At 40.8% G+C, this 27,990-nt stretch overlaps 1 protein-coding gene across 12 annotated transcripts in view; it reads right to left on the bottom strand.

Annotated features, from left to right (window-relative positions):
* CAMK2B (calcium/calmodulin dependent protein kinase II beta) overlaps window positions 1-27,990 on the bottom strand; it is a 3,372,251-nt gene that overhangs the window by 1,014,712 nt on the left and 2,329,549 nt on the right. The gene's annotated exons all lie outside the window — the stretch shown is intronic.

Genomic DNA, 27,990 nt, shown 5'->3' with positions numbered 1-27,990 from the left:
ATGAATGGAGAAATGAGAATTTGCCAATAAGGTGGACAGAAAATGGGCAAGAGGGGGCTGGAATTTACTGGCGTAAACTGGCAATGGAACCAATGAACTTGGGAACAAATAACTAGACAAGGAAGGGTAACAGACTGGGATAAGGGGAAGAAGAGGTTTGGATTGCAGGTTAGATACTGCTCTCTCTGTCAGGGACTGATAGAGTATAGAAAAATAAAAAGGGACAGGGGAGTCCAAAGTAAAAGAGCTGCTCTGGTATAATTTTTAGGTGAATCTAGAACAGAAGTTGCTGTTAAAAAGAGGGATAATTAGCAGGGCATATAAAATATTGCATGATAACTTCAAGAATTAGAACTGGTTAGAAAATATTGGGAAGAGAGACAGGAAATGTAATTTACGAGGGAACAATGAGAGGATATGTGTGTGGCTCCCAAGGATGCAAAAAAATCCAGAAGGTTTAGGAGTTTTAATTTGGGGTGTTTGTATAGGTATTTTGATACCCCAAGCAGACTTCAAAAATTTTTCCTCAGGTAGACAGCAACTGTTGGATGTGTGATGGGGAAGAAAGAAGTAACTGGGAACATATTTTTGGGAGTGTAATGAGCTGGTAGATTTTAAAAATTCCATGTGAAGTACTCTGTCAGAAATGTTGGGCGAGCAAATGGCTGTAACTAAGGAAATGATTATATTGAGCTGGGAAATGGTATCTGAATTGCCTACTCATAGTAAAGCCTTATTAAGTTAAGTTTAATTCTGTTGGCTGCCAAAAAGCAATTACTAGAAAATGGAAATCAAAATGTAAACCAACTGTTATTTGAAGTAGAGTATTGTGAAAGAGATAAATGAACTGGAAGAGGGATCTTTAGAAAAGGGAAGAAGCAAATTACATAGAAATAAATGGAATTTGTGGGAATAAAGCATGCAGTATAATGTTCAAGACTAGGAGTGAGTGAGTGAGTGTTTTTGGGTAAGCAGGGAATGAGTGGTTTATATAATGTTGGTTAAAAAGACAGTTGTTATAAATAAAGAAAACATGAAATGTATAATGTGTGCATGTTAATATGGCTTGCTTTCTTTTCTGTTGATGTGTGTGCCTTTGTCTTAAGTGATATTTTAATAAAACAGAAAAAGAACAGGTGCAAACAACATGGCTGAGCTGAAGGTTTCAATGGTGAAACTGGGGAGGTTGCTGACCTGGTAGCTAGCTGGCTTCCTCTGTTGTTTGGAAGCCACATTTCTCCTCCTCCTCCACTTCTATTACTGGATTGTATGGATTTAAAGGAGGACTAAACAATGAGAGTAGAAAGTATATTGGTTCTTTTCTGAAGATCTTCAATAATCTCATGGGAAGACTTCCTGAAGAGAATTATATCCTAAAGAAAAGCAGTCCAATAACTGAAAGAATCTTGTCAAAAGGAAAGAAAGTCTTTGACCCTGTGCTTGCAGTACCAGAGGCTGTGCTCCTAACCAAAGTGACAGCATTTTCAAAATCAGAGTTACATGGGAAGGCAGCTAAAGGTGCAGTGTCAGCAGCCCACTACGTTTTCCAAATTTCTGATTCAGAAAGGACCAATCATTTTCCAAGGCTTGAACTACAAGGATGATTTGGAAGGACTTGGATAGTACAACTGTGTAAGCAAACTTATAACAGTAGATATTCAAATGATTACTGCTGCAGTTCTCTTAGCTATATGGGTTATATCCTGCATAAGATATAACAGCTGGCCAACTTCCAAAGCTTCAGGGTACATTCCACATGCCCAAACCATTAGTCAGCTTGAGCTAAGGTGAATAAAAAAACAGGTTTGGGAACCAAGCCCTTTAGAGCTCTCATGCCAACAGAGACAGGGAGGATAAGCCCTGAAAAGGCAATACTATAAACAAAAAATAAATATCAACACCCTGACATAAACAGCACATCATAAAAAAGGGGGACGAAGGGCGCTGCTACTGCAGCAGTGATCAAGCGAACATCTAATGTTATGGTACATTTACTTACACAACTGTACTATGTTCATGTTGATCACTGCTACAACAGCTTTAGCTATATGGGTGGATTACCCTAGCTTAGTACTTTTGGGAGGTGGAAGGAGAAGGGACAAGGAGCCCCTTGAGAATAGTCCTAGCAAAGTCTGATCGAGATCTAGAGAAGGAATCAAGCTTGTAATGCTTTGTAAAAGTATGTACAGAAGACCAAGTTGCTGCTTCTATAATACTTCTAGAATTCAATCTTCTCCAAATAGCCACAGATGAAGCCAAAGGCCATGTAGAGTAGGCCTTGACCCTTTCTGGAATAGTTTTGTTGTGGTAAATATAACAAAGGGCAGTAGCCAAGACAACTATTTGGAAACAGTCTGCTTTGACAAGGTTGCCCCTTCCTCTTACCTTCACAATAAATGAACAACTGCTCCGAAGTTCTGAAAGATTTAGTCCTGTCAGGATAGTACCTGAGCTGTATGTGGAAATCCAAGGTATGGTGATCATTCTTCCTTCATTGTAAGAGTCAGAAAGGAAAATGCAGAGATGAATAATTTGGCTTAATGAAAACCTGGAAACCACTTAAGACATAAAAGAAAGATTCATTCTCAAATAATCCCTGCCTCTGTGGTAAATGACATAGTGCTGACGCACCATAAGAACTTGCAACTCAGATACCCTTCTTGCAGAGGTCAGAGTAATCGGGTTCCTATGAGATAACTGAACACGTATTCTATCCAATGTGTCTTAGTCGAACTTAAAATAATGAAAAGGCAAAATAGCGAAGCGGCTTTTAAGCAAATTCTTTCCCAGGGAAAGAATTTGCTTGGACACTTCCATTACTTTGCCGTTTTCAGCACTGTAGTGCAATCTCAGACTTGGTATATTTAAGTAGGGGGGAGTGGGGGGCACAGCCCCCCACTTTATGTATTCTTTCAATTTTTTTTTTCTTTTTTTTTGGAACACTAGTTTTCTTGGAGGCCTCTTATGCAAAACCCCTTTCAAAAACATTTTGGCATGAGACTGCATTTAAAGAGGATGAGGATCCATGGGCAGACATCGTGAAATGGCTGACAAATGAGCCTTGACAGAGAAGTAAGAAAGGCCATAGTATAGTAATTCACGCAAATATTGTAAAACTAGAGAACAACTAGCTTTGAATTGGTGTGGGTTATGTTGTTGGCACAAAACAGAAAACCTCTTCCATTTGCTAATATATGATTTTATAGTACCAGTCTTTCTTGCCTCCATTAGAACATGCTGCACGTTCTCACTAAACAGGTGCCTAAGGGGAATTAAGGCCCTATCACTCAGGCAGTCAGTTGATTGGGGTTGGGATGTATCAAACACCCCTGATCTTGTGTAAGTAGATGAATTCTGTGAGGAAGCTTGTGGTAATTGCCCCTAGTCATTTCCAAAAGGAGAGAGAACCACTATTGCTTGGGCCAGAATGGAGTCACCACGATGACCTTGGGAATCCCTTCTGAATTTTCAGAATTACCCTAACTATCAGAGAAAAGGGTGGAAAAGCATACAGGAACATTCCTGTCCTAGGAAAAGAAAAGCCATCTGTTTTCCAGGCCTTCTTGCATGGAGTCCTGGAACATAACCATGCCAGCTGATTGTTCAGAAAGGAAGCAAATAGGTCCCACAGATTAATCAAATCTTGGAAGACCCCTTGATCTAGTTTCCATTCATGAGGGTCTATCCTTGTCCTGCTCAGTTTGTCTGCCACACAGTTTTGGTCTGACAAAATGCAGGATGCCTGTAGAGTGAGATTGTGCTATATCCCAAGCTAACTTGGCTAGTATGCAAATGGGGCACATCCTTGTTCTCTCTTGCTTGTTGATGTACCACAAGTGTGGTATTGTCTGTAACAACTTAAAGATGTCTCAGGGACCAAAGATGATAGAAAGAGCTGAGTGCCTTGATCAGGGCAAGCATCTATTTTATATTTATGTGTTTGCCTCTGCCCTTGGTGTCCCACACACTTTGCACTTTTATCCCTACTGAAACTGCTACTCAAGCAAAGTTTGATGTGCCTGAGGTGAATGACTGCTTTGGAACAGGGTGGGAGAATGGAAGACCTAGATTTAAATATATTTGCTGTCACCACCAAGCATTTTCTGACAACCCCCAGCACTGGGATTCAAAAAGACAAAGGATGTTGGTGCTGGGAGTACAGAGACTTCAGATACCACTGCATTTTTTTCATGAGAATCACAGATGCCATGAGTCACATAATCATGAGGTATTCTCTTGCAGTGACTGAAGTCTGAGTGGAAAACCTCAGAAACAGATCTTGATATAGATCTTTCTATCCTATGGAAGAGCTCTACTTGAATCGAGGTGTGTAGCTGACACTCCTGGTACATAATCACATTTGAAGAAGTTAAAAAATACTTGTGAAAGCTCTCTTGGAACCCTAGCTTATGTAAAAGGTCTGTCACCCACATGGGAGACTCCTGACACTTTGTAAAAGACTTTGTAAAGATAAGGAAGATGTCTTCATATGGAAGAATGTCAATACCCTGTAGCATGCACTGAGCAGTTTGTGAACACACTTGGTACAGTGGATAGTCCAAAGGATAAGGCACAGAACTGATAATGTCATCCAGACACAACAATCTTAAAAAAAATGCCCTAGTCTGGATGGATAGGGATGTGGTGATAAGCATCTTTTAAATCTAGTGTTACCAGGAAATGTTAATTAGAAAGAAGAGATAAGTGAAATGACATCATTTTGAACGTGGGCAATATCACGAACAGGTTTAGGAAAGAAAGAAAAGATTCACACCTGGTCTCCATGAATTTCCTCATCATTAAGTTAAAAAAAAAAAATTTCCAATCTCATAAGGAGGAACTGGTTCTATCACTTTGTGAGACAGCATGTGATTAAGAACAGTGGGAATTAAGAGAGTCTGGTCTGCTGGATTAGGAATTCTCCTCTGGAAAGGAAAAAATTTCTCCCACTGACATTTGTTACCTTGAAAAATGATCTTCAGAACCCATTTATCTGAAACTATCTGCTGTCAAAGAAAGAAAATAGAGATTCAGACTTTCTGGAAGGGAAAGGGAGTTGCAGGGGGAGGGGAACAAGGTCCCTTAAATAATCATTCCGACTTGTTGGACTAATCTATTAGGAACCCATTTGCCATTTATTCCTAGACGTCTGTTTACCTCCATTTCATTGAGATTATTTTGTTTTTTTGCCAAAACTGGATGAAGTGTTAGAGAATCCCTTAGAAATTTTGAAAAGGGAAGGCTGAAAGAGATTCCCTTTATCAGCTTATCCCTTTCATCACACTTATCACCTCTGCAGCAGAGGAACCAGAAACTAAATCTCTATCCAAAGGAGAATTTACAGTCTCATTTTTAACATCCTCTGGGAGGTTCTGAGGGTGCAGCCAAGCAAACCTCCTCAAAACAGTACCAGTGGTCATAGCCCTGGAAGAAGTATCAACTGAGTCATACATACACAGTGTAAATAATGACTATTGACTTGTACAATTGAAGGCAATTATTTAAAGCAGACTTTTCCTCACAAGAAGAAATTGCAACGAAAACAATCCTTGCACTTTTACAATTAGTCAGAATAAATTTTAACATATGAACCTGACAATTCAAAACTTTGAAAAGCAATATTGCAGAAGCATACACCTTTTTTCTTATAGTTGTCAATTATCTTCCCATCCTAATCAGAAACAGTAGGATTGGAATTAAATGTTTGCAGCAGTAGGATTAACTAAAACTATAGTTGCTATGTCATTTTTTGGGAGAAGTGTATAAAATTTAAAAGACTGAGGACCTTTATACGTTCTATCTGCTTTTAGGGACAGCTTGCTAACTATCAAGAAAACTGCATGCAGTGACACACACATCCTTCAAAGCTGATAGAACTGAAGGAATGGGTGAAGGTTCTGAAATTCCTTCTATGACAGCTCATAGTATTTTCTGAAGGAATGAGAAACCTTAATGTTCTGTGACTGAAAACAGTGGTGCATTCTGGAAATAGTCTCAAAGAAAGGGGAACGCCCACAAAAAATCAGAAACTAAGCTCTCCTCTGAGTCTGAATCAGGAATCTGGAGAGAAAACCCTGAATCGATCCCTTCATCTTCCAGTCCAGATTCATAATCTTAAATCTCTTCAAGAAAAGATGTATCTTTATTTCTTCCATCAGAGACCACCTTACAAAAAGGATCAATAGTTTGAATTAAACTGAGACTGACCCAGTAAACTACTCCTGTCTAAGGAAATTTGAGGAGGAGTAGATGCACATTTAGTTTTCAGTTTCTTTTTGAGAGAAACAAATGCAGTCAACAGCATTATTAACGGCAGCAGCAGTAGCTTTCCAAGGGAATGAGAAAAACATTCTGACAAAACAGGGTAGTTTTCCCTGTTCCCTCTCTCAGGACCAACAAGAGTGGCTCTCCCTTGCTCACTGAGGGGGCAACAGCTGCAGTGGACATGGTTTGCCCCCAGTCCTTAGTGACTGTAAGTGTTACACCATAGGGACCCAGGGTAAAAGATGAGTGCTCTGCAAAACAAACAATGGCCACAGCAGTGACCTTCCTGGGACTGAGGCAAATTGCTAGCCTGCGGTTGTAGCAAATCCTGTTCTGCTTAACATTTTCTTTTTGTGGCTGGAAGAAGGACTGACCATGGGATCAGTAGTTTGTTCCATGGTCAAGCTGAAAATGGCACCTCTTCCATGGGAAAAACAAGTAGCAAAAGCCAGTAAAATTTAAAAGTCTTTACAAGTCCTGTTTTTCACACAAAATACAGTAAAATATAATTTAAAACACTTTACAAGCCCCCCCAAATTAAAATAAACACAATTTCTCTGCATAAAAAATATGGTTTTCAATTACTTTAAACAACTTTTAAAATGACAGGAAAAAAGTGCTCTCTCACTTAAAAGTACAATACAGTTTTGTGACAAGTTGACAGACTTAAAAATAATTTCCTGTGGACTGCTCTGTCAGAAATACTAGGTGAGCAAACTGAAGCAACTAGGGAATGATTTTTTGAGCTGTGATGCAGAACTAGAATTGAATAGACATAGTAAGGCCTTGCGGAGTTTAATTCTGGTGGCTGCGGAAAAAGCAATTACTAGAAAATGGATATCAAAGTCTAAATCAACGAAATTAGAAGCAGTGAATATAGTAACAGAGACAAAAGAACTGGAAGTGGGATCTTTAGAAAAAGGGTAGTAGCAAATTACATAGAAAATCAGGAATTGTGGGAACAATACATGCAGAATAATGTTTTGGAGGAGGAATGAGGTTTAAAAGGTGGGCAGAAATTGTATGAGCTATGTAATGTCTGATTGACATTAACTGCTTAGAAAATATGTGATGTATAATGTTTGCAACTAGAAATGTCAATATGGTTTGTTTTCATTTATATAATTGTATGATTACCTATGTCATAAGTTATAATTCAATAAAGATGCTTCTTGTTTAAAAATAAAAAATACAGTTTTGTGACAGTCAGTTGAAACACAAACTCCTAACTTAAATGAACAGGAAAGTATTAATAAACAATTTTTAAAATGGAAGATTCTTACCCAAAGGGAACTTATCTGCCTAATAAAGGCACAGCACAAACAGGCCATCAATCCTCAAAAGCTCCTCGGCAGCAGAATCTTCAGCTGCAACAATGCTTTGAAGGGCTTGGTGCCCAATCATGCCTTTTTAGTCAGCTCAGCTTGAGCTGACTAACAGTCTGGGGGGCATGGAAGGTGTCCTGAAGCTTTGGAAGCTGGCTGGCTGTTCTATCCTATGCAGGATATAACCCACATAGCTAAGGCTACTACAGCAGTGACCAATATAATGAGCGGCCATCTAACCTGGACCAGAACACCAAAGGCGGAGGTATGTCCATATTCATTAAGGATATCCACACCTCCAGTCTAGTAGTGCAGCATAATGCATCTGACGTTATCCAAGTGCAACTAACTTTGGGCAAAACTGCAATCCAAATTGTAGCTTGCTACAGATCCTCCACCATGCCCCAGGATTCCTACTCCTCTTTTCTTGATATACTGGAAAATATTAGGGTTCAACCAAACACCCTAATAGTGGGCGATTTCAACTACCCCACCATTAACTGGGAAAACTACTCATGTACCAATTCTTTTGCTCAACGCTTTCTGGAATTCATAAATTCCAATGCCCTGGATCAACTTATCCACACCCCCACCAGGGGCAACAATATCCTAGACCTAGTCATTACCAACATGAGTGACTGGTGTTCCACACCTGAAGTCAACTCCTCATTGGCCAGATCTGACCATAAGCTAATCACCCTAGATATCTCCATCCCGCCCCCACCCACCATTAAGGAAACCACGGTAAAAAATTTCTCCAAAGCCAACTAAATGCTTCTTAAGACAGAAGTGGCGAACTTCATTACACCATTGCAGATGGACAATACACAGTTACGACTGCTAAATCCTACACAAATGTACTGTATAAGCACTTACACGACTGCATGGATCATGCTATTCCAAACAGAACCAAGACACTACCCTCCAAAAAAAGGAAGCCAATCTGGTGGTCCCCTGCCATAAACAAACTCTACAACAGAAGGAAGAAACTGTTGCAAAAGAGATTAAAATCCCATGAGTGGAGAAGCTCCCTCGTCAGCCTTAGTAAGAAGCTGAGACCTCTTATAAGATCCTCCAAAGCTTGAAAATCGCCGTTGATTCTAAGGGCAACCACAAAGCATTCTATAGCTATGTCAAATATCTCAATGGCAACACCCAGATTTGCTCTGAGTTACAGCACAACGGCATGAAAATTACAGAACCAAATCATATTGCCAGCATCCTGGCAGATAGGTTCACTGCTAACTTTACCCCCCCTCACCCCCTAAAGGGCCCATATCTATACAGGAAGAATGCAGAGTCCTTGTAACCACATCTATGCAGGTAAAAGCTGCACTCTCTACAACCAAAAACACAGCACATGGGACTGGACAACATCCCAGGCTGCATTTTACATGAACCTCAGAACGAACTGGCTCCCCACCCAAGCACCATGTTCAATCATAGTCTCACGTCAGGCTTTGTGACCAATGAATGGCGCACAACAGTTATCCCACTCCACAAAGGGGGAGCCACCACTGATCCTGGGAACTATCACCCTATTAGCCTGACGGGCCTGGTCTGCAAGGCCATGGAACGTATCATCATGGAAGTCATAAACAAAGACATTGGTGACCTCCAAACTCTAGACCCCACCCAGTTTGGGTTTGTGAAAGGTAGATCATGCCTTCTGAACCTGATTGACTTCTTTGAGGCAGTTACCAAAGCCGTAGATGAGGGTAAGGTTGATCACACAGCCTATCTTGACCTCGCCAAGTCTTTCAACACCATCTCCCATTCTGGAATTCTAGCTAAACTCACTAAAATAGGTAAAAATCACTACGTCACAAGATGGGTTGCCAACTGGCTCACTGACAGAACCCACACTGTAAAAGTTGCAGTCCTGGGACCTCTCCTGTTTGGTATCTACTTCTCTGAAATACAGGCTAACACAGAAGGCCTCTGGCTAATGAAGTTTGCAGATGACTGCAAACTAGGAGCCACAGTCGAGTCCCCAAATGATGTGGACTTCCTACAGAAGGGCCTCACTGAGACAGATGTCTGGTGTCAGAGGCATGGCCTCAAGCTCAATGCCAAAAAGTGTATTGTCATCCCCTTTGGTAAAAACTCTGTACCCATGAACTACCACATAAACTGCAGTCTACTTAACGTAGAATGTGTGATAACAGACCTTGGGACACAGGTGGACAGTAGTCTCTCCTTTGATAATCACATCACCACAGTAGTCAGGAAATCCTTCTATGTGGCACACCTCATCAGAAAAGGGTTCTCATCCAGGAAAAAAGAGGTCATTGTTCCTTTCTACTTGTCACTCATTAGACCCATTATAGAGTACAATGCCCCTTTTGGAATGTACCTTACAAGACATCTGCAGCAACTGGAAAGGCCACAGAAGTACCTCACAAAGAGGATTACTGGCCTCAAGCAGATGCCCTACATTGACCATCTCAAAAAACTCCAGCTTTACTCTGTAGCATATCGCCTCCTCCGAGGAGATCTCTGCCTAACATATAAAGCTACCCTGATAGCTTGTTGGATGAACTGATTCAAGAAGTGACTGATAAACGTCTGGACAAGGTGTATTCACCTTTGTTACCTGGAGTAGCTTATAAAGGGGCAAATACAACAACTACAGTGAATACCAGTACTTGCACTAATATAGTGGCGATTGATAGTACAAATGGTATTAATAATGCTGTCTTTGTTGAACAACCTGACGCAATTATTGATAAGAATATATCTTCAGTTTGTGAGACACCCTTTGAGGTTGTTGATGAGTCTTCTTTAACATGTGCATTTATTACCACTTTCAATTTGAATAGTGGTTTATGTAAGGATATTATTTTTAAAAACTGGGAAATGTTTAAAATGTACCCTGATATTTATAAAAAAGTGGGGTATCAACCCCGTGTGGTTTATAAGAGGGGTAAAAATATGAAAAACATTTTGGAAGTAAAATCTCCTGGACTGGTGTGTAATGCAGGCATGCACAAATGCCAGAGTTGTAATTATTGCAGATACATTGAGGAAGGTACACATTTTAGTATATGCAATTACACACATAAGATAGCTTTCAAATTGAACTGTAACACAACATATGTGATATACTTGGCTAGATGTAAATCATGCCCAGCCTTCTACATAGGTAAAACTGTGAGAAGGCTGAGGGAACGTATATATGAACATACATATGCTATTAAAAAGTTGAAAACGGAGAATGCTCTAGCCAGGCACATTAGTGTTCACCCCAACCATAGTTTTAAGTTTATGGCGATAGACCACATTCCTATAGATCAGAGAGGAGGTCCTAGACCATTAAAATTAGAAGAAGCAGAGTTAATTTGGCAGGTGAGACTATATGCTTATAGGCATCCTGGATTAAATGACACTTGCTCAATTGCCAGTATTTTGAAATTGAAAAATCTTATAAGATGATATTGTTATTGTATATGTACTTTTTGGTATATATACATATATTTTTCTTATTTTTGTATTTAGGTTTATTACAACATTATTTTTAGTTATATTAATTTAATTAATTTTTTGTAATGTAGGTTAAAGATCTATGAATATAGTACTGTTACTTATTTATTAGTGATAGTAAGTGATGCAGGCTGCTCTCCAGTGTTTTTTAAAAATCAGTAAAAATTTGTAATATATTTTTAATACTTAACTAATTAATTGGTTAATTGAATAATTATGATTGTATATAAATGTTGTTGTAACTTGTTGTGTCATTTCCTTTGAAGAAGGCAAGCATTGGGCTTGTCGAAAAGCGCTTTGGTCATTTGCTAGTAAAGATTGTTTTTATACTTAAAGGTCGCTGTTTTACGTTTGTTCTTTATTTATATAAAGCTATGTTAAACCCAGAGCTGTTGGATATGCTACACCTACAGAAATCCCAATCCCTCCAAGCTACACGCTCTAGGGACCTAAACATTATCACCACAATAAACAGGACATGCTGGAGGGATAGATTCCTATCCCAGAGACTTCCTATACTCTGGAACAAGCTACCCATCTATGTCAAGCAAAGTTCCTCATTAGCACTCTTCAAGAAAAATCTTGATGAGTGGATGGGAAATAGGAAATACATCCCGGGTATCACTTCTGTGGCTCTGCTCAACAGGGGCACAGGAAATTAACTTTCTTGGGTGGCATAAGGCTTGGGGGGGGGGGGGCTGGCTGCCCCATTTGATCATGATCTAGCTCTGCCTCAAAGGAGAGAATCAGAATGATCAGGATGAGAACTGAAAATGGAGAAAATCAAAATATCCCTTTTAACTTCAAGAATTTCTGATTCAACTACAAAAAATATTGCAAGACATGGAATCTGCTGGTAAGGAACAGAGGGTAGGAATGGTAATGAGGATGGAACTGCCAATCGAAATTTATTGTTACAGTAAATATGAACTTTTGTAGCTGGATTGGAGCTCTAACCTCATCACTTGTAGAAAAGAGTCCCAAAGCTAACCTTCTGGGAGGATCCTCAAAAAAAAAAAAAATTCCCATGATAGTGGGAGCACAAGAGAAAGACCTGTAAAACTTGAATCTAGAGATCACATCATACAGTGTCCTGTAAAAGTATTCGGTGACACTCGCATAGTCACTGCACAAATGTTATCCAAAGACGCATTATAAACAAAAGCTTGAAAGGCAACCAAAGCCCTAACAGTATAGGCCCTAGACTTAGTCATTAAGGTTTTGTTGCATTTTTCATAGAATTTTATGCAACTTTAGAATTGTTTTGAAAGAGTTAACTTAAACACTTCAGATCCCATATTCATATATAGTATGAAATAAACAGCTGATAATCCTTCCAGAAATAGTTTTCTCCACATAAAACATTAGTTGTCTATGAACATCTGTGCAGTGCAACAGACATTCTGCTCTGTTAACTTTAGAAAAATATTGACTAATTAATAGCCAGGTTTAGATTTCTTTCTGTTTCATCGTTAGGCATAAAAGATGGATATGTGCTCATGGACACTCTTTGGAACAGTAAATGAGAAGGATAGACAATTAAAGATTTGAGGTTCTGGTATTCTCCTGGAGGAAAAGATGGCTACCAGGAAAAAGAGTTTTCCAAAAATTCAGTTTGAAATCCACAGTAGCATCAGATTCAAATGGCATCTGAGTCCGTGCTTCCAACAAAAATGCAGATCCCAAGGATGAAAATGATCCATGACTGGTGGCCAAGGCAGGAAATCATTCTTAACAGTTTTTTTTTCACACCATAAAATGCCAACTATAAGGAGTTGGCACCCAGGTGAAGATTTGAACTGGCTGATAAATGCTCTTTAGCTAATATACAGCTCAGACTTTAATCACAAATTTGAGACAAATACTCTATATAAAACAGATGAGAATGGAACAGTGGAATGATCTAATCCCTACAGTCATGACCAAAAGGGAAAATGAGTCCACTTACTTTTGTACATTTTTGCAGTGTTGACTCTCTCAGCAGAAATGAGGATCTGGACCATCCTGTCTGAGTATGAAGGGCCCCTAACCATCACTGGAATTGGAGAAACCAAGCAGTTAGTTATACGTAGTAAAAGACTGTCAGAAGGCCTGTCAAGAAGGTGAGGCCATAGCAAAGGAAACTACACTTGTCAATGCCAAAATGGAGCTGTCAGAATAACATTAGCATTCTGTATCTTGGCTTTCTCGAGAAACCTAAGAGCAAGAAAATATGTATCATGGGAAAGAAGCAAGCTGCTGCATTCACATTTGGTACTGGTTGGGAATGCAAAATGATCACAGCAAGACTTTCCCCAGTACTGGAACAGAGTTTTGGCAACAGACATGCTGAGACACTACTCATGAAGCATCAGCAGACAATGGCTGAGCCTATCCACTAATAAACTGGCTTGTAATAGGATTTGCATTGAGGAAATGAGTGGTTACAAAGGCCCAATCCCACTCTCAGTGCCTGCCAACACAGGAGAAAGGAATGGATTTCCCTATGTTTATATGCCACACCACAGCCATGCTGTCAGAGCTGATGGGAACAGCATCTGAAGGGAAGGAGTGTTGGAACATCTACAAGGTCAGAAGGATTGGTCTCGCTTCCAAAATGTTAATCTGCAATGAGGTCTCTGTTGATATCCGTTGAATGGTCTACTCTTGGTAATACTTCCCACCTTACAGCAGAAGTGCCCATGGTAGCCATCACCGCTCGGTTGGGGCTTATAAAGGTCTGCCAAGAGAAAAGCTGGTTTTGAGAATCCACCACTTTGGGTGATCTTGCATGTCCTTGAAATCCTGAATGGCAATTCTAATACATCTGATAAGCAACTCCACCATACTCCAAGGAATCTACAAAAACCATAATATGAAAACAAAACATGCATTGGGAGCCATGTAAATTAATGTTGCCACGAGCCTCAGTACTTAAGGACAAACAGTTGCAGTAAGTGTCTGGTTCTGCAAACCCTAAAAATATTGACTGGATAGTAAAAAAACTTTGTGGGGGCGCTAGTAGCCAATCTTCAAGGTATGGACAGATGCTGATGGCCAGCAGCCTTATATGTGCTGCTGCAGCTGACGTGTATTTGGTGAACACCCTAAAGGCTGAAAGGAGACTAACAGGATGGGTCTAAGGCTAAAAGTGACTTGACTCCTATGCAAAAGTGTAAGAACCTCCAAGATTCCTTGGTGAACTTGACGGGTAAAGCAGGCATCTCGAAGGCCTAATGGGCATATCCAGTCCCCTTCTTTCAGACACAGAAAGATTAACTGTACAATGACCATTCAAAAAGGGCTCTTTTTTATGTACTAACTGAGTTTGTTTAAGTCAGGAATGGGCATAGGGTCCTTATTTTTCTTCAGTAACAAAACGAATGTTGAGTAAAAAAACAGCCCTTGCTAATGTGGCAGGACCTCCTAGATGGCTCTGTTATGTAGTAGGCTTAGAGCTTACTTTTTTGCTGTAGATGTTTGAAGAGGCAAGATGTCTGGAGGAAGAAGATACTGTAGTATGTGAAGGGAGAGAAAAGGTATTGTATAGTCTTTAGGTGTTACTGTCCTCTTCCACTTGTCTTGTGTGATTGCCAGACCCATGGACAAGTACAGAAATATGTGATTCAACAGTAAGACTCAGTTGGGCAAATGCTCAGGAAGCAGAATAAAGGCCACCCTGGAGGAACCATTCTGCCGACCTCTGGGTTAGTGACCATTCTGAAGGATGCAGCAAGCTCTTTTTGTCCTGCTGTATTAGCCACAACTGAACCCCAACTGGTATGGACTCTGCTGTGTCCTGGAATACGGACAATGCAGAGGTTGAACTACTACCCAACACCAGTAGGAGTTTTGCTTTTTTGTTGTTCTTTCTGTAGCTCAGCTTCCAACACCTGTCCAAAAAGACAGGTTTGAGGGAGAAGGTACTGGTAGGGTTACTACTGATGGAAGAATTTGAGCTATTAGGTCTATTATTGTTTGTGTCTTGATTTAGTAATTTGTATATTGAGTCTATAAAGTAGTTGTTGAATATGGAGGCAGTTTCCTTATGTGTTTTGTCAGGATGAGGGTTAGGGGAGACTAGTGCACCTGGGTGCAGTATTTGATTTACAGAGTGCCAAAACTTTTTAGGGTTGGATTTAAAGGTAGAAGATGGATTATTCTAGAAGTTTTTCTTATCTTTATTTATGTGACTTTTGGCAAGATTTCCAAGTTCTTTATATTTCTGGAGGTCTGGCTGATGTTTAGTTTTAGTCCAAATTTCCATGCTCTGTCTTTTTTTCTTAGTAATGCACGAGTGTTTACGGTCAGCCATGGGGATATGTTAGACTTTATGTGGACTGTTCTAAGGGGTGCCAGAGAATTTAAAATACTAAGGAAAGTGGAGTTAAAAAAGTGGACAGCTTCATCCAAGGGGAGTAATTTTAATGGATTCCAGTTCAGTTTTGATAATAAAGATTGGAGAGTTTCAAGATTAAAGTTTGTTAGTTTTCAGTGTTTGATGAACCTTTGAGGTTTAGCTTGATGGGATGTGTATCTGAGTATTTTTATTGGGCAGTGATCACTTAGGGAATTTGGTAGTGTTTCAGGGTTATGGTATTTGAAAGGGTGCAAGATGGTATTTGGAAGGGTGCGAGACAAGAATCCAGTCAAGGAGAGATGAGGCTGTATGGGAGTTACTGAAATAAGTGGGATTAGAGTTGAGTTGAGTAAAGCCATAGAGATTAAGGTGTTGTGAGAAGTTCTGAGAGGAGAGAGATAGCCAGTTAATGTTGACATCCCCAAGAATAATAGTTTAATTTGGGATGTGTTGGGAGATACGAGCAAGCATATTTTCCAGTAGGGGGATGTTATCACCTGGTGGAATGTAAATTGCTACAATGGTGATAGTGGAATGGCTATTAATATTTAGGTTGACAGATAAACGTTCGGCTAGGGAGAAGGCTTGGGATGTAAAAGTAGAATTAGAAATGGTAAGGTGGTTAAGAGTGTAGGATAGCAATGCCGCCACCTTTCCTTTTTGGTCGATCTCCACAGTGTATGCTATAGCCAGAGGGCAAGATTTCTATGTCTTGGTGTTGGGATTTCAACCAGGTTTCAGTCAGAACAATATCTGGAGTATGGTGGGAGATCCAAGCATGTAATTCACTTACTTTGTTCAGAATACTCCAAGTGTTTATTAAATAGAAGGAAAGATGTTTGTTTGGGAGATTATTGACTTTGGGGTTAGGAGGGCTAGCAGTGGGGTGTGTTAGACCAGGGTTGGGATGGTTGTCTCCAGCTAAGAGAATGTTTTTGTGGAGATAGATGAGTTTGAGCATATTAGCAGTGGGGGTGTATTACTTGGTTTTGTGTTTGGTAGGGGTGAGTTAGGTGTTGGGTAAGTGTATATTTGGTAAGGGAGTATTTAATGAGAAGATAGATGGAAAAATGGAAAAGGTTTGACGAGTATTTATATGGCTACAGCAATATGAAGTGGACGTTAAGAGATGTGAGTGTAAGGAGGAGGAGTAGGAGAGGCAATAATAGGGTGGATGTAGTTAGAAAAGCATAGATTTTACTGTTTGAGGAATACATATTGTAGGGTGTTTTTAGTTAATAGAATGCATGGGGGTATAGTTTGTTGGTCTATTAGATAGGCATTAATAGTGTATACCATCTAGTACCAGTAAGGGAGGTGAAGTTAGAATATTTTGTTGTAGCAGCAAGAGGGTTGAGGTATACACTATTATGGAGTGAAATATAGGAAGGGGTGGGTGTCTGTTGTGGGAGGTGCAAAGTAGTTAGCTATAAAGGAAATGACGTGGGGGTGGGTGGGAAGAGAGCGAAGTGAGCCCGAGTGAAGTGAAGGCGAATGGAACAGGGGAGCCAAGCCCAGAGTCGAGCACAGTCCAGAAACAATCAGTAAACTCTAACAGAATAAGGCTATGTACTGTTAATAGTAAGAAAAAGAGGTTTTGTTGTGTAGTGCTATCACATAAGAAATATCTTAGAACAGGGCTGGGTAAGAAATAATTTAAAACAGGATAAGGAGTCCATCGCTTAATAGTCATAAGTTTGTTGCAACTAACAGGCAGTCTATTAAGAAATGGGGGGGGGGTTCCTTGCTGCCAAGCTACTTTGCAGTATACCAACTTGCTAGAGAGTACAATAGAAAATGCCTTAAATAAGTATATTGTAAAATGTAAAAACTAAGCCAACATACTTTGCAGATAGAGACACTGCAAGGTAAGAGAACAGAGCTGTGTGAAGAGCGATTTTCGCTGCAACCGTTTAATGCAGCAGGCAGGGCTTTTAACAGTACACTGTCAGTATGGAGAGGAAAAAGACAAACTTGGCTGATTGGTAAGTTTACTTGTACAGCTCTTGTTCATCATTATACCACTGTTAAAGTATTGTAATCGTGATGGGACAATTGTCAAAGCTTAAACAGCCAAGGAGGAGGAAGGAGGGTCAGAGTCCTGGAGCCCCTGCATGCATTTATCAAGGTTATCATTTATTTGATGTTTGTGTGCTTTTTTTTTTCTTGAAGTGAGTGTCCCAAATCCCTTGTACTCTGACTTCCTTGGATACTGCACTGCTCTCCATACAAAGTCTGATGCATCCATTGTTACAGACTAAGAATGGGAGAGAGAACATAGAAATACCTGGATTCAACAAGATTTGATATGCCTAACATAAGAGCTCCTGCCAGACAATTTCTAGCACTGGGACTGGAAATGATACAGGATCCTGAGTCCAGACAGATTTGAGAAAACACTATATTTTCTCACATGCAGCAACAAATACAACTCCAAGTTGGTTAAACAGGATGACATTCTGGAGTTTATCCATGTCTAACTCTCCATACACAAGGTTACTTACCATGTCCTGGCCAGATACTGTTCACCCACTATGACTTATGAAGCTCAAAACTCCTGCCTAGACCTACCAGATGCACTCACCATCCAACCAAATACCCTATTCATTGGAGACTTTTACTATCCCTCTACTGACTGGGAAACATACACTGCCTCTAATTCACAGACATAATGTTTTCTGGACTTTATCAACACAAACACCCGGACCAGACAGTGCACACTCCAACTACAGAATGAAATATATTGGACTTAGTATTTATTTATTTTTTTATTTTGCATTTGTTGATTGGGATAGTCTGACTGGATACTTGTCCATTTTTAACAGAGGCCCGGGGAGAAAAGCTCCATACATACATACAGAAAAACTGTTACATTAAACAAGTTAAAACACTGTTACAGATACAATACATAGGATAAAAGTCATTCATTCTGTCATACATAAATCTGATTTGTTATAGAGTAACAGTTAGGAAGCAATGTAGGGGTGGCCAAAATACCGCTTTAGCACATGTTTATATTGCCAGAGTTAGTCGGGATTAGAGCAAGGACATAGCCATTGCCTTTTAAAGTACTGTTTTAGATTTTTTATTGAATTGGGTTAGAACGGGGTTCTGAAGTAAGCTCAGCAGGAAGTGAGTTCCATATTTTTGCCAGCAGAGTTGGTATACAGAGAGTCTCCAGATGAGTTGTTGCTTTTGAGGGTTTGGACTAGTAATCTGTTCGATGAGCGAAGTGTCTTGAGGTTGCTGTAAGGGGTGATAATTTTTATAAGTATGGGTATGTTTTCAGGTTGGTAGAGAATTTTATGTGCTACTATTAGCTGATTGTACTGAAGAGAGATAGGCAATTCCAGCCACCCTAGATTCTTTAGGTTCAGACAGTGGTGTGTTCCGTATGCTGCTCCAGTGGCAAATCTAGCAATATGATTAAAGCACCTAGAGAATTTATTAAGGTCAGACTTACTCAAGTTTGTGAAGAGAGGGGATGCATAAAGGAGGGTGGAAAGCAGATGTGTATGGGCAATTACCGTGCTAGCTAGTGGAGTGAGAAAAGGTTTGATCTTGTATTGTGAGCCAGGTTTTTTATTAGCTTTTTTAACAGTTTGATTATTATGCATATCAAACTTGAGGTTATTATCAACTGTTAAACCTAACAGTTTGGTACAGGGATCTGGGACAATGACAGTGACATTGTTAGATTTTTTAGTAAAGGTTGGAGCGGAGGTTTTACGAGTGGGGGAGAAAAGCAGCAGTAGCTTCACTTTGTTGGGATTTAATAGGAGACATAGATTACAGAGCCAATTTTCAACAGTGTTAAAAAACATTTTGGGATAGAGTCTGCAGACTTAAAGGGGAGGTGGCAGAGCAAATCAAAGTGGAGTCATCCACATACTGAATGGAGGTGGCTGTTGGGATGACTGTGTACAGGTCATTAATAAAGATAGAAAATAATAGGGGTCCTATTATAGAGCCCTCAGGGACCCCTAGGGTGACAGGTAGAAGGGAAGATAGTTTGTTCTACCATAGTACAGCCTGTTGTCTACCACTCATATAAGATTTGAACCACTGGATAGCCTGGACATCTAGGGGAATAGTTTTAAGTGTGTGTATGAGTAGTTGGTGGCTGACCATGTCGAAGGGTTTGGAGAGATCATGAAAGAGGGCAAAAGAAAGCTTACTGTTGTTTCGGTTTTAATTAATAACATTGGAGAATGAGAGGAGGGCTGTGGCTGTACTGCGGAACGGTCTGAAACTATGCTGTGAGTTAGCCAGGAGATTGTGCTGAATGAGATGGCTCAGGAATTGTTTATGGATGCACTTCTTCATAATTTTAGCCAGGGGTGACAAAATAGCTATAAGGTCTGTAATTTGACAGTTCAGTGGAACTGCCCCCTTTGTGGAGTGGAATAACATGGGATGTCTTCCAGATGGAGGAGATAGTGGCTTCTGATATAGTTCTATTTATCAGGATAGAGATTGGGTATGCTATGGCATCCACAGCTTTTTGTAGATACTCAGCTGAGAGGAGATCCGCTGCAAGGGTGGTAGGTTTTAGTTTCTTGATTAGGGCATGGATAAGTGATGTGGAAACTGGTTAAAAGTTAAAGGGGAGTTGAGAACTAGGTGCGGCGGTGTTAGGACTTGGACAACTCCTGAGATAGATGGTTAGCTAGTGACTGGATAGTTTCTGTGAAGAAACTATTAAAGGAATTGGCAACGTCTTCTGAAGGTTTTTGGATGGTAGCTGAGGGGGTAGGAGTTGTGCATTGCCCTGGGTGAATAAGTTTATTTATGCCTGCCAAAAATTTTGCGGATTGTTTTGATGCTTCTGTTGTAAATGGAAGTAAAAGTTTTTTTTATCTAGGGTGGTAGATTTTTTAGTGTTGTTCCTTAGTTGTCTAAATCTAAGTTGATCTAAGGGGGATTTTGTGGTACGCCAAGTGGTCCAAGCTTTATTTCTAAGTAAGATCATTTGTCTGGTTTCTTTTGAAAGCCATGGAACAACTTTTGCTTTAGTTCTTATAGAACGTGCAGGTGCATGGGTTAACAAGGATGGCTAGGAATTTGTCAAAATATAATGCAGCTTCTGCAAGTGGTTAATGTTTTAGGACTGCCCAATTACATGCTTTGAGTTCATTTTGGAAATTAGTGGGGTTAAAGTTTTTGTTGTTTCTAACTGTTTTGTAAGTAGGTTGACGGGGATGTCAGTCTTATGGCTGATTATATAGGTAAGAAAATGGTCACTTTTATCTTCGGGTTGGGTACCGGCCCTATACATGTGGGGATGGCTATTAATGAGTATCCAATCTAGGATACTATCTTTGTTGTTAGGTTTCCTGCTCCTAGTAGGGGAGGATATGATCTGAGTACATCCGTACACATTTACATGGATGGTCGGAGATTCTGAGGAACAAATATTCCAGTCAATGTTGAAGTCTCCTAGAACAATGGTTTCTTGAGGGTAGTTACTAGATGGTCAAGACGGGATATCCTCTAGGATGTTCGCGTTATTACCTGGGGGGAATGTAGACACAGGCTACGTTAATACTTTTGTTTTTATTAATTTGAAGCTTGGTAATGAGAATTTCAGCATTATCAACACAGGGTGGTTGTGTGGAATCAGTGTTCACATCTAGAGTAGTTTTGTATACTACAGCTACCCTTCCTCCCTTCCTAGCGGTATGGTCTAAACTTAGTATGTTATAACCTGGGGGTAAAATCTCATTATCTGCCGTTGATGGTTTTATCCCGGTTTCAGTAAGAGAAAGTATATCCGGAGAATGTATATCTAAGAGTGCATGCAGGTGGCGGACCTTATTATTTAAGCTTCAAATATTTAGGTGACTGACCAGGAGTGAGTTCGAAGGTCTATTTAAAGTACTCACTAGAAGGGATTTAGTACTCACTAAAAAGTGAGAGCATTGCACCCACCAATGTCACATCCTCACTGGTGAGGTCTGATCACAAAGCTGTTTCCCTTGAAATAAAAATTAACCTGAAAAACCCAACTAAAACCTTAAAAGTTAGAAATTATTCAAAAACAAATTACATCCTATTAAGCGACAGGTTTGTCAAAATTCATGGCTCCCTCAAACCCAGAGAACACATCTACCTATGCAGAATTATTTACAGAAACCCTGTACAAATGTAAATGGTTACATTGAGGCTACCGTACTTACCAAAAGTAAGCCCAGATCTAACACCAAAACCAAACCCCATTGGTGGAATCCTTACCTTAACAGAGTACATACGAAAAAAAAGACAGCCAAAATCTGAAACAGCAGCTCTCTGATTCAACTAAACAAGAAACTAAGGGCTGATAAAGTCCAACAAGGTCAATTACGAGGTCAGGATAAGAACAATCACAAGGCCTTCTTCAGCTATGGCAGGACCCTTAAAGATAACACTCATCAGTGTACAGAACCGGTACTAAATGGCACAACCTTCACTGACCAGGGTGACATTGTGAATATACTGGCTGATAACTTTAGCTCTAACTTCAACTCTGACTCCCTCCATTATCCCCTGTGAAATTCTTCTAGCATATCCCTCACAAATATCAAGAGAAAGCAGGTCCTAGTGGTGCTCACTAAGCCAAAAAACACACCTTCAATGGGCCCTAAAAACATCCCTGGTTGCCTCCTAAATAGCCTAAAACATGACCTAGCAGGACCACTTGAGGCACTCTTCAACTACAGCCTTAAAACAGGTTACATGTCAGGTGAATGCAGGGCTGCAACTGTCTTCCCTCTTCATAAGGGTGGAGCATCAACTGAACCGAGAAACTACAGACCCGTTAGCATGACAAGTTTGATATGCAAAGCCACAGAACGAATTATCATGGAAATGATTGACAAGAACATTGGCAACCTATACACATTGTACCCATCCCATTCTGACTTAGTTAAAGGAAGGTCTTGCCTACTCAACCTCGTAAGACTTCAAGAGGGTTACCCAGGCTGTGGATGAAGGAAAAACAGTGAATACTGCCTACCTTGACCTGATCAGGTCGTTTGATACAATACCCGACTCAGGTATTCTGGACAAACTCTCAGAACTAGGTATAAATCCCTACATAATTCACTGGATTGCTGACTTGCTCACAGTTGGGATGAAGTCAGGATCAGTGAGACCACCTCCACTGTGAGACCAGTCACTAGTGGAGTACCCTACGGCTCTTCGTTGGGCCCACTCCTGTATGGCATCTACTTTTCGAAAGTAAAGGCTAATGTCAAAGGCTTCTGGCTCATGAAGTTCACAGATGACTAGAAATTGGGAGTTATTACAGATTCCTCCCACGACAGCAACATCCTACAAGAGGGTCTAATACAAACAAATTACTGGTGCCAAAGCCAAGTATTAAAACTCAGCAAGAAGAAATGCATTATAGTACCCTCAAAGGTTGCTCAACAGAAGAATCCAGGATATGAATACCATGTTCTACACAGCTTGCTTTAAGGCCCTATCTCTGTACTGAGTCTCTCACAGATTACTGAGAGGTAATCTATTCCTAGAATATAAGGCAACCCTCATGTCCAGCTCTGATGGATCGCCTGCACATCTGCAGAACAAACAGAACCAGAAACACTAGATCTGTGGACCTGAACTTTACCTTTGACATAAATAGAAAATGTTGGAGAGACTGATATGCATCTCAAAGGATCCATGCGCTAAGGAATAAGCCGCCCATCTGTGAAGCAGAGTTCATCCCTGGCCCTATTCAAAGGAAACATTTATAATTGGATGGAAAATCACAAATTCATTCCTGGTCTGGCCCCCATGGCTGTGATGGACAGAGGTTGACAGTAAGTAAATTACTCCCCAACTAACATACTTTCCCCATAAAACATACCACACCATACAGGCATCCAAAAAACTCAGGGGCAAAACTGGACTGGGTTGCACAGCTAGGTTTGTAAAAAGCCTAGTATAGCATATGAACCCAAGAAGCCACCAAAGCAGCAGACTTGTACAATGGGAGGGTAAGCTTACACATCCTGAAATTCAAGTCCCATGAAAGGGAGGGTTTTCTTCAAAGGATGGTGGAGATTTAGAACCCTAATGAAGGACTCCCTATGAAAACTGTGAGACCTGATCCTATGAGACCAGCCACTTCCAAAAATAAACTGCAATTCAATCAAAAAATGTAGAATTCTGAAAATCCCTGATACACCTTTGAACTCTTTTCTCCATGTGGGTTTCACTCCACTCCTCACAACCATCAGGATTCGTATCAATTGACTGAAGACTATTTCAGTGAACACTCTTTCATCCCAAATACACCTGTGAAATCTGATTCCAACACATAAAACTAAAACATTTCTGCAGGGAGGGAGCAATTCCCCCCGCACCCCTACATTCCCTTACATATACTACTAACTCCAGGTTCACACAACAGTAGGGAAAGGACAAAGACTGGTTTGCTGAATCAGATTTCGCCGATATATTTCTGAAGACAGCACGTTTGTTGAGTCATTGTTCGACTGTCACATTTTCCCTTCCTCACCTTGCTACTTAGTATATAACTCCAGGATAATTGCACCTTACATTAGGGGGGATATTTCCATATACCACAACCTTAAACTTAGTATATACTCCCTGGCATCTATACTTTTAGTTCCATGATTTCTTGGATAACAATTGCATGCTATCCACTCTGCAAGGAAATGTTTTACCAGCAGGTATTGGGCAACAGTCCTATATCCTTCAATTCCAAGAGACCTAAATCATGCATATGCCTGTGACATGTCAAAAGCACCTCCATGTCAGCTGACTGGACAGCAGGAGACATCGCTTTTCCATATGAAGACATTCCTCCACCTGACTGAGTACATGGGTCAGATGCAAGGCTTCCTAGAAGCTTCAGTCATTTTCCAGACCCTGGCTGGGAGGTCCATAGTAATGAATGGATCTAAACTAGTAACCATAATATGCAGCTGAGGAAAACTCCCTCCTCAAGTGTGGGAGACATCCTTGTCTTGAAGTGGCAATGACAATGTGTTCTGCAGTATGAGGGACTTGACAGCTTGAAACTACAACTTTCATGCCAGCAAAGGAAATCATTACATGTTGTGGAACTTATAAACAAAGGTATGACATCTAAGTCCAAGGAAGTCATTTTTTCCACTGTATTCAGCATTCATCAGACTGATCATTTAGTACAACACTCTATTTGGTATGTACCTAACCAGACACATCCAACAACTGGAACATCCACAGAGGTTCTCACTAAAAGAATACAGGGCTTAAGTAACACGCCCTATGCAGACCACCTCAGGGCCCTACCCCTGTATTCTGTCTCCTACAGGCTCTTGAGATGAGATCTACACCTGGCAAACAAGGCATTGTGAGACTCCACTCTGATGGACCTCCTGCATATCCGCAAAGTAAACAGCACCAGAATTACTTGTTCTAAAGACGTTAACCTTGCCTGTGATATAAATAGGACCTGCTGGACAGACAGGTATGTATCCCAGAGACTACCCCTTCTCTGGAACAGGCTCCTCATCCATGTGAAGCAGAGTTCCTCCCTAACCCAATTCAAGTGTAACTTGGACAACTGGATGGGGAATAGGAAATTCATACCTAGTTTGGCACCTATGTCTCTAATGGACACAGACAGCCTGTAAATGGTTCATCTCCAAAGCCCTTGCTTGTCACCTCCCAAGCCCCCGCTTACACTTATCAAGGGTACCAGAACTAGTCAGAGATTTGGGATGCATGGCTAGGCTTAAAAAAGGCCCTTGTGGTTGTTAGCCTAGTTAAAGTCTATGGACCTATGAATATAGAAAGGAGTAATAAGGATGGACTTTAGTCCTCCTTCACTGATCTTGTGATAAGATGTGGAATCAGAAGGAACAGTGAAAGATGTATACAAATGCCTACTGACAAATAAGGAAGAATGCACCCACTGCCAACTCCCTCTTGTCTTGCTGCATGGAGCAGAAGAAAGGATGAGGTTTACATTCTCCCAAATAATAAAAAGGCCTATCTCCAGGGTGCCCTACTCCTGGAATACCCTGATTAGGCAAGCCTCCCACAGTCACAGTTGCAGGATAGGACTGTAGAAAGAGCTTAGAAAATCTGCCTGCATATTTAAGTTTCCTAAAATATAAGTGGCTAAAGCCATGGTGCCCTAGCTCATGGTTCACTGCCAGACTCGCATTACATATCTGTATAGGGAGTATGATTATGGATTCTGCTATCTATTCAGGTAGCACACAACAAACTGGTTGTCAGACAAGATCAGGAATGGTCTCAGATTCACCCTTATCCAAACCCATTCTGGTAGGATGACAGCTTACAGCTGCAACTGGTTAATATGGAGCCATCCCTTCAGGACGATCATTTCTGTTGAACTGTGAAGAAGCCAAGATGTTCCTATTCTGCATGTGAAACCTCTACAGTCAGAAACTACAAAGTATTCACATGTAGGAAAGAAAACCCCACAATGAAACTAGTGAAAACTATTCACTACTCCAAGTACTGGCAAACAGATCCAATGCCAGTAGCAGATATGCAAGTGCATGGTGATTCAGCAGCCAATGACATCTCACTATCCACTGCAACATCAACATACTCAGGTGCATGAAAGGAGCTGTGGAAATTATAATCATCAAGCCTCAAAGCACAGCCAGACCTGGATTCTCTGCTGGGACCTATCTACAGGCAGAAATATACAGTTCTGGAGAAACTGTACAACTCCATGCTGATGAAAAAAAATCCTCTGACATGGACTGCAAAAGAGGAATTCTCCCAGTTCATGGAGATCCCAAAAACTGCAATCAGGAGAGCGACTGTGACAGGGATTCTATCAGGAATTCCTACAAGTTCATCAGAAGCCAATCACCTAGTTAAAGTAAGCATAAAGTTCCTTTTCCTACAAGGCCATCTCTATGTGAACAGTGCTTTGATAAACTGTCTGGGTGCACAACAAAGACCAAACAGCAACATTCTGTACTAAAGGTCCAGTAATTCAAAACAAACTGAAGCAATCTCTTGTGGGTATCCCAGGCATGAAAGTGTTAAAAAGGGTGCCTGTTATGGCCAGGAACACCATCTAGGAGCCTTGCAGCAGCAAAGTTATGGTATCCTGGGGACTCACCATCTAGAACTTGACATGTCAGATGTGCTTCGTGAAGCTGCTGTAGTCCAGGATGACATGGAACCCTAGTGTTCCCTGCATAACCAAAAGAAGACAGAGAACAGCAGTCTCATTCTGAAGAAGGGTCAGTCTCTATGGCTCCCCTGAGAAGCTGGGTCTTGAACTTTCCCAATAGCTCCATGGAGGTCACTTGGCCTGTAAGTATGCCTTTCTGGGGAAGGACTCAAGACATCTAAGACTTAGTTGTCCAAGACCAAGTCACCATCCCACAGGTCTTTTTTGATCACCATCCAAACTGAGGTAAAACTGGAAAACAGCACCCTTCTTCATAGACTGAAACAACTGTCAGGACCATGGTTACTTGTCGAGCAATGTCTCCCTTCTGGGAGACCTAATCAGCACAGTCTAAGAGGGTAACATAGTATTATTCTTCAGAGACCCTTTGCAACAGGGAAGTGGGGAGAGGTGCAGAGGCCATACAAAGTAGCAAGGACATTTTTCTACTTTTGTAGAGCACTGTCCAGATCCTGAAGGGGCTCACATCTGCCAGACAAGGGCATCCAGAACTGTCTGACAGAGGTCTTCCTAAACAGAAGACAGCCTGTGCCACACCATCTGTGTCTACTGCCCCAGATGGAGTGTAAACATAGTGAAATTTACAATAAGTTACAAGGTATCAACCTTGGAAACCACAGACATCATGACCAGCTCCTCCTTAATTTTAGTGTCAGTGAGTGCTGAAAGCTCTTCCACAGCTTGATCCACAAGGAGGACTGAAACCTGGACAGCTGAGACAGACAGATGAATGATATAAGCATAGCAGAAAAGACGATCTTGTCACCCAGTCTAATATTTTGCAGACCTTGTTAGGCAACAAGATCTCAAGACTATATACACTCAGGATCTGTGCTGGACTGAAAAAGTCACGCAGGGGTCTGCCATAAGATGGTTGATGTTAATCTCATACAAGTCAACTAGGAACTTGCAGAGGACACTGGCCATCTTGGGAGCACAGGAAGCTGTTTGTGGGTGCTTCCAAGTTGCATATGATTACATAGGAGGGATGACCGAAGGCTTCTCTCCTCCCCAAACATTTCTAGTCAGGGGAGTAGCTGCCAAAGACTAGTCAGTGATGGACTTCATTAATCTGAAGGTTTCTTAAGGAGGGGGTCATGGGATGGACAGCTTTGAGGAGGGAAGTTTCATAATCTCTTTCAGCCTGAAGAGTGTGGGTTTGAGCATGGGACAGGGGCATGATGAAAAAAACGGTGCATAGAAATGCACCTGCCAATGGTGGTAGAGGTACAGGAAGGCTTCTAATGGGCCTTGAGCGGTCATCAAGCCACATTGTTTAAGGGCACTGTCCTCTTACTTACAGAATTTCCACCAAAAGGATATGACTGATTCCTGTCTTCTTACTTTACCTTCACATATTGCTCAGGTATAGGTCTGACTACTCATTCCCCCTTGATGGA

This window comes from Protopterus annectens, chromosome 9.part0, assembly GCF_019279795.1.
Source record: "Protopterus annectens isolate FY-2018-M chromosome 9.part0, PAN1.0, whole genome shotgun sequence".
Lineage (NCBI taxonomy): Eukaryota > Metazoa > Chordata > Ceratodontiformes > Protopteridae > Protopterus > Protopterus annectens.
The sequence above is the reverse complement of the archived record's forward strand: the minus strand, read 5'-3'. Positions and strand labels throughout refer to the sequence as shown.